This window comes from Hyalella azteca, unplaced genomic scaffold, assembly GCF_000764305.2.
Source record: "Hyalella azteca isolate HAZT.00-mixed unplaced genomic scaffold, Hazt_2.0.2 contig12981, whole genome shotgun sequence".
In the NCBI taxonomy this organism is placed as follows: Eukaryota; Metazoa; Arthropoda; class Malacostraca; order Amphipoda; family Hyalellidae; genus Hyalella; species Hyalella azteca.
Genome location: NW_025942920.1, coordinates 166653 through 174931, shown reverse-complemented (window position 1 = coordinate 174931; position 8279 = coordinate 166653).

The window sequence follows — 8279 nt, the reverse complement described above, 5'->3', positions numbered from 1 at the left end:
AAAACTCACATTCGGAAAATTTGATGGGTTATTTTATAGAAAAAGTTACACTCTTTTTTTCACTTAGCACTGATACGCACTTTTGCCGGGCCTAACTAATCCACACAAGGGCAAAAAGTACATCTATATTACGAAAGACTCACTCGTTTCTTTGAGTGTACTGTTTACATGGTCATTAGGAAGCAAGAAAAAGTCTCACTAATTGAGTGTCATTTTAATGGAGGAAAATATGGCTCCTGTGCCATACGAGGCGTGTCGTATCACCACCACTAAAATCTTTCTCTCTGCCAGAACGTTTCAACTTTCCTTATCCTGTTGAACTGCCGTCTAAATGAATAGCTGTTTCCCGCTGCCCCGACCAACAGGATGGGCGCTCGTTTAGCTACGAAGAAACCTCAGCGTTTCTCTACAAACTGTAACGCTGGGCTCCTTTGGGGCACAAAAAAATTGAGATTTTCCTTTGAAGTTCAGAAAGCTTTCGAGTTAACCGTAACGAGCGTTCACTCAAACAAATAAATACGACATATTGTCTAAATAGTGACACACTTTCTTGCCCGCAGCACAAGCAAAGTACAGCACCCGCCTTTTTGCACTCCCAAGCTGAGTCAAGATGACCCGCACAAGCTCACAAAAGTACGTCGATATTTGGACCAAGTCCGCCTCATTTCTTTGAGTGTTGCTATCGTTTGCACGTTGCAAGTACTTGAGTGTTTTGCGTGCACAGTTTTGCTGTGGCGCGCGTATAAGGTTAGCATTGTTTTAACTGGCGCTGCCGAGGCCTGGGGCTTGTCTTGTAAATACGTCGCGATGTTCAGGTCGAACATTCAATTCTTCTGAGTGCTCTTCTCGGGGGAATTTCTAGCGAAAAGTTCACAAAAAGTAAGAAGTTTCGCAAAAAAGTAAGAATTAAGAAAAGAAGTTCGCAAAAGAAGTAAGAAGTAAGAATAAAAGATAAAAGACACATTCAAAAATTTTTGTTGGTATGTGTTCAATACAAATGTGTCTTTATTGTATGTGATTACTGTTTTAATGTCACTATTCAGGTTTAATTTATTGTACGTCTTTCTATTATCAGGTGCAGCCTATTTTTCAAGACACCATTTTCCCCGATTGCACTTTATCTTCTCTCACTTTTCGTTCGGATTTTATCGCGTGATAGAATTCATTAGCACCGTAAATACCGTCGCAACTTGAATTGCAATTAAACTGCGTGTTTACGAAAAGATCTTCAATTTGCTTGAGAGCTTCGACGCATTTCTCCAGTACGCGTTCTATAAACTCACGTCTTCAAGAAAATGATTTTAAAAGAATTTTTGTCTACACTGTTAAAAAAAACGGTGAACAACGGTCCCACTGGCGTTCTAGTGGCCAGTCGCCCCGTGAAAATAAACTGTTTCGCCGTTTTATCAGGTGTTTTACGAATTTCTAGTGTTAAATTAGGATTAAAACGGTGACACGTTTTTTCTTTTTACGTGCCGACCGGCCACTGCAACGCCGGTAATACCGTTAACGGGAATTTTTCTAACAGTGTGCATCTTCGTTGGATTGCATCAGTACAACTATCTATACCTAAAGTCAGTACGATTATATCGTTGTTAAATTATGAAGTCTGACAAGTTTTAATTCGATTTTATTGATATTCAACTCTTAGTCCGAGAAGGAGGAGCGTTTGAGTTGCGACATGTCTTTTTGGGACAGACAATATAACTAATTAATTCTCAATAAATAACATTCAAAAATATTATGGAGATTGCTGAAAAGTAATTCTCAATAGATAATATTAAAAAATATTATAGAGATTGCTGAAAAGAATTCTCAATAGATTATATTAAAAAATATTATGGAAATTGCTGAAAAGTAATTCTCAATAATTAATATTCAAAAATATTATGGAGATTGCTGAAAATTATTTCTTAATAATTAATATTCAAAAATATTATGGAGATTGCAGAAAATTAATCCTCAATAAATATTAAAAAATATTATGGAGATTACTGAAAATTAATTCTCAATAAATATTAAAAAATATTATGGAGATTGCTATTGCTGAAAATTAATTCCCAATAATTAAAATTCAAAAATATTATGGAGAGTGCTGAAAATTAATTGTCAATCATTAATATTAAGAACGTGCTAGAACAGGTGATAGCGAAGCACTAGGCCCGTGACCAATTGTGTCGTTAAGAGCTTCGATTGCATCGTTTAGGTTTACAGCGCAACGAGACAGTCGAGTATACGACCGTGACACGATGTTGTAACCTGGCTTGTTGCGCTCTCCTGCTCTACGCTATGGCTTTGGTATCTTAGACGTCTCGTGGTGTTATCTTAGGCGTCTCGTGTTATGTTAGACGTCTCATGTTATCTTAGACGTCTCGGTTTATTTTAGACGTTTAGTGTTATCTTAGGCGTCTCGTGTTATGGTAGACGTTTAGTGTTATATTGAACGTTTAGTGTTATCTTAGGCGTCTCGTGTTATATTAGACGTCTCGTGTTATATTAGGCGTCTCGTGTTATATTAGACGTCTCGTGTTATATTAGACGTCTCGTGTTATATTGGACGTCTCGTGTTATATTAGACGTGTCTTGTTATATTAGACGTGTCTTGTTATATTAGACGTCTCGTGTTACTTTAGACTTTTAGTGTTATTTTGGGCGTCTCGTGTTATATTAGACGTTTCGTGTTATAGTAGACGTCTCGTGTTTTATTAGACGTTTCGTGTTATATTAGACGTCTCGTGTTATGTTAGACGTATCGTGTTATATTAGACGTATCGTGTTATATTAGACGTCTCGTGTTATATGAGACGTCGTGTTATCTTAGACGTCTCGTGTTTTATTAGACGTTTCGTGTTATGTTAGACGTCTCGTGTTATATGAGACGTCTCGTGTTAAATTAGACGTCTCGTGTTATATTAGACGTCTCGTGTTATCTTAGACGTCTCGTTACGTTACGACGTTATAGCCAACGTGCAACTGACCATCGAGACTTGGACGTCTCGCCGCGTCTAGCGCTGCACCGAAATAACGTTGGATTAAGAACTTCGGGTGTAAGTACCATCAGAAGCAATAATTTTCGGAACTAAGGACTATAGAAAGAACAATAAATTGAGAACAACAGATGAAAATGAAAAGTTGGAACTATGCTGAAAGTGCGTGCTAATACAGGCGAAGATCGGCAACGTTAGTGACGAATGAACTTTTCTATCGCGGTTGTTAACAATTTGCTTGGTGTAATTTAGAAAGGGTTAAATATTTCGAACAGGCACGCAACGCAATATATAACAAATAGAACAAATGAAACTTTTCTGGCAATGAAACGTATTGAGAGGTAGAAAAATAACTTGAAGCCTAAACAACTAACATGGGAGGAATTTTTAACGATTATCTGAACTTTTATTTTGAGGAAATGAGGCATTCACCATGCAATCCTGTTAATCGTTTATGGACGAGACTCGTTAACGATATGAATGTAATTCACTGACGTGAATATTGATCAATGTAGTGTAATTAATCCGTCTTTTTTTCGAATAACTCAGTTTCGAAACATCTGTCGTGTGATGTAATGTATTTTTTGTTCAAAGTAACACGCATAAAATTAGATGACGAAAACAAAGAAATTCCAGACCCAGGTCATGCTTTCCCTCTAAGTGCCTGAAAAATTGGTTGAAAAATTCAAAACAGTTTTCAGTTAGAAGTGGAACCAACTTACCTTGGCCCCAGGATAAAAAATGGAAACGTCTTCGAATACGTGACCACTCCTGGAGTAATCAACATATCTCTGTGCGTGTTTTCTTGTTTGTTTGCTACAAGCGGAGAATAATCAAGAGTATTTTTAACCGCGGTTATCTAGAGGTTTTATCTCGCCGGGACTGTATATCACCCTGGGATCAGGATGCAGTGGTCGCCGTAAATGGTTGTAACCGCAATAATGAATTCTTTGATGGCATCCTTAAAAAACTACCAGAGTGTAAATTTTTTATTTCTTGAACCTGATCAGTCATGGACGTCTAATTTGCATGCTTGCTTTTGACAACCTAAATTCAAATTTATAACCTAAATTTGACGAGAAAATTATGTTCAGAAATTTACATTCTAAAATGCTCTATTCATTTATTTCAAAATTCTTTATTATTCCAAAATATTTAGCATCGTGACGTTTATTTTAGTCTTCATTCCAAAATACTTTTTACGGTCTCCTCATAAAACGAACAGAAAATAAATTTTATGCGCGAATTTTACCATTACATTACGTGGTCTTTATTCTAAAATGCGCGGTACAAGTCTATTTTTCGATAAAATTTTGCTCGGGGATTTATGGCGTCAAATAAAGACTACATCGTATCAATCTACATCAAAGTACATCGTATTTTGATGTAATTTTTCACCCCCAAAGTTGAAGTTGAATTGTTCGCCAAGCTTCAGAATGACATACTAAGGCGACGTCTTGATTAATTTACTATTTCTTTCTGCAAAATGTTGGGATGAGAAATCGATGGCATGCTCACAAATTCATTGTTAATGATGCGTCTCTAATGAACATTCAGAGTAATAATGTTGACGTTCTTGGTACTGATGTTTATATAGCCAAGCGAAATACGTTATCTCTGTTGCTTGCTCATGCACAAATTCCAAGAGAAACTCGATTCGAAGTTTAATTGCACTTATATTTTATTGACACATGCCCGCAGCGTTAAAAATGTGAACTATTTCTGCAACAAACTATAAAATACCAAAGAATAGAGCGGTAACTTTGAAAACACAAGTCGTTGGGACACACGATACGTTATCAGTTCGGAATATACACGTTATTCCGTTTATCTTCGCGGTATCTCAGGATAAATGAGATCCAAGAGAGAGATAAGATGAACACTTTCCTCTCCTTACCTGATCTTGTGCACTCCAGTCTTGTACGAGTCAGCGTACGTGGTGGCCAGGGTAACTTAAAAGTATTGTGTTTACTTACAAGTCAATCAAGCATTTAAAAGCAAATTAAAAGTATTGTGTTTACTTACAAGTCAATCAAGCATTTAAGGGCAATTTAAAAGTATTGTGTTTACTTACAAGTCAATCAAGCATTTAAAGGCAAATTAAAAGTATTGTGTTTATTTACAAGTCAACCAAGTATTTAAAGACAAAAAAAACGCTATGCTACATTTACGATATAATCAATGATAATGTTTAGATTACTGATGCTTTTTTTAATATTTTGCTCTTTTTTAATTTTAGCGAACAAGCGATTTTAAGCAGACTAGCGACATGAATACTTCGAAGTCAAAAACAATTTTCACAAATTTCAGAAAAACGTTGAAGATAATTTGGATTCACACTATAATATTTCAATATCCACCAGTTTTTAATAATTGTGATATTTATTGTGGTGAAATTGATGTGCTTGGCTCATTGATTTCACCACGTTCATACTAGTCAAAATATATATTTTTTTATTTGTGTCTAAATGTTGAATGGAACGTCAGCTTTTATTTAGCAATAATTTTTACTTGTTCAAACAAGATGTCTCTCCATTGAAATTATCACCTGTAACTCCCAACTAATTTCACACACTTTTTTTCATCGACATTGAAATGTTTTCGCCTGGGACTTTCGCACACTTTTTATCAAACGAAATTTTTTGCAGAACTTGTTTTTTTCGTTGTCTTCTTTCTCGACTAGGACATGCAAATGGAATACTATTATTTCCCGCCACCTATGAACTGCTATGTCGGTCCTGCGGTGCCGGACTATGATCCTTCGTACCAGTATAGGTATCATGTATGAGTCACGTGTTCTTAGATGCATGCGTACGGAATAAGCTTCATGTATCAGTTGCGTATTAAAGAGCATGCATATGTACTATGTATCAAGAAGTATCTGCCAAGCGTTAAGGGGAATGCGTATGTACTATGTATCAAGTATCAGCTAAGTATTAAAGAGCATGTGTATGTACTATTGTACTATGTATCAAGAAGTATCTGCCAAGCGCTAAGGGGAATGCGTATTTACTATGTATCAAGTATCAGCTAAGTATTAAAGAGCATGCATATGTACTATGTATCAAGAAGCATCTGCCAAGTGTCAAGGGGAATGCGTATATGTACTATGTATCAAGTATCAGTCTCTTAATAAGGAGCATGCGTATTTATATATAATACTAGAAAATTGGTGCACATTTCATCATGATATTGAACTGTGAACGCCATATCGTTTGGCAAACATTCTGCCTCATACTCAAAATATTTATAATTTGATCTATATAGATATAGATTTTTTGTATATCAAACAATAGTTTTGCTTTATTTCATGATTTGCATTATTTTATTTCTTGCATGTGGATGTGTACTATGGAAACTTTGAAAAGACGGTAGATTTGTGAAGGGTAACTGATACTGACACATTATTTGGCTGGGTGTAAATTATATGTAGTTTGAACACAAAGCTAATTTACTAGCAATTTTCTTCTGGGCATATGCACGTAACTGTGACCAATAACTGAAATAACTTTAAATTGTAGATATCTGAACAAAATTTATTATAATATGCACGAACTGTGAAAACCTTGAGCCAAAGGAATATTGTTCAGTGTAACTTCTCACGGGGAACCTTCGATCCGTTTTTTTATACCCCTTGAAATTAATGAAATTAATTTTAAATAAAAACAATCCTGCATCGGATTATGATAGCACTCACAATTTTTATTTTAAACTTGAGCGATAAATTCTTCCATAGTCGTTAAGTAGTGAAAAGTTATAGTTACAAATTCTTCCATAGTCGTTAAGTAGAGCGAAGTTATGATTACGTTACTTAACAATTTCTTCCATAGTCGTTAAGTAGAGTAAAGTTATAGTTACGTTACTTAACGATTTCTTCCGTAGTCGTTAAGTAGTGAAAAGTTATAGTTACGTTACTTAACAAATGCTTCCATAGTCGTTAAGTAGAGCAAGTTATAGTTACGTTACATAACAATTTCTTCCGTAGTCGTTAAGTAGAGCGAAGTTATGATTACATTATTTAACAAATTCTTCCGTAGTCGTTAAGTAGAGCAAAGTTAAAGTTACGTTACATAACAAATTATTTTATAGTCGTCAAGTAGAGCAAAGTTAAAGTTACGTCACATAACAAATTCTTCTATAGTCGTTAAGTAGAGCGAAGTTATGATTGCGTTATTTAACAAATTCTTCCAAATTCGTTAATTAAGTAGAGCAAAGTTATAGTTACGGTACTTAACAAATTAGGAGTAAATGACCGCAGTTCGCATGTGATAGCTGGAAGCCGCGGAGTGAGGTAAACACTATGTATATTATCNCATAGTTACGTTACTTAACAAATTAGGAGTAAATGACCGCAGTTCGCATGTGATAGCTGGAAGCCGCGGAGTGAGGTAAACACTATGGACATTATCGTAGGAAAATACGCCTTGCGGTAGATTATGTGCTGTGGGGTCTCTCCATGGGGGAGGTCTACCAAAGCTAGACCAGATTTCCAGCTTTTAGGCCTCACTTTTTGTTATCATCAAGGCCGATCAAACTGCCTGCTAAAAGTTCCATTATTTCCCAGCCTCTCTAAGTCTCGAGGAAAAAATTACGACTTTTAATACGATTGAATGCTACTCTCGAGGTCGAATGTAGATTTAAATAATTTATTACGGGATTTAGGCCACAAGCGAATCTAAAACTAACAAGTCTAAAAATTTGTTTTTCATAGCTTAGGGATTGGCAAATGTTGTGAATGTCCCAAGTGTTTCTCATCTTGTAATAACCTATTAGTTTTTGTGTAGTTTGTAGAGCCAGTAGATAAATCGTTATTCTCCTTCACATCGAATTATACTCACCAATCTCGCCATTGGACTGCCACTGTCATGGACCAATTAGAAATATCGTAAGTGCTTGTCACGTCCTCGTGACACTCCATGTATTATGTAGACCTTATTAGGCTGCCTTATTTCCATGATTATTTCCATGTTTTGTCTGGAGAATAAATAGGAACACAAAGCTAGGGCTAAGCGTAGCTTAGGTGGAGCTGGCACAGAATAATGAATCTGTCTTATTGTCCAAATGGTGACGTACTTTTTTTGCCTAAAGCACGAGTAGAGAGCGGACGTAGCATTGATACGCCAGGTCAATTACTTGGTGAGAATGACCCAAACACGGCCAAAAAAAATATAACTCAGTACTCACTGCAGTGAGTGACAGAGAGCGCATTTTCTCGTCGACGAAAACGTGGTCACGGACGGACAGACAGACGGACAGACGGACATGGCGAGCACAATAGTGTATTTTTTTCAT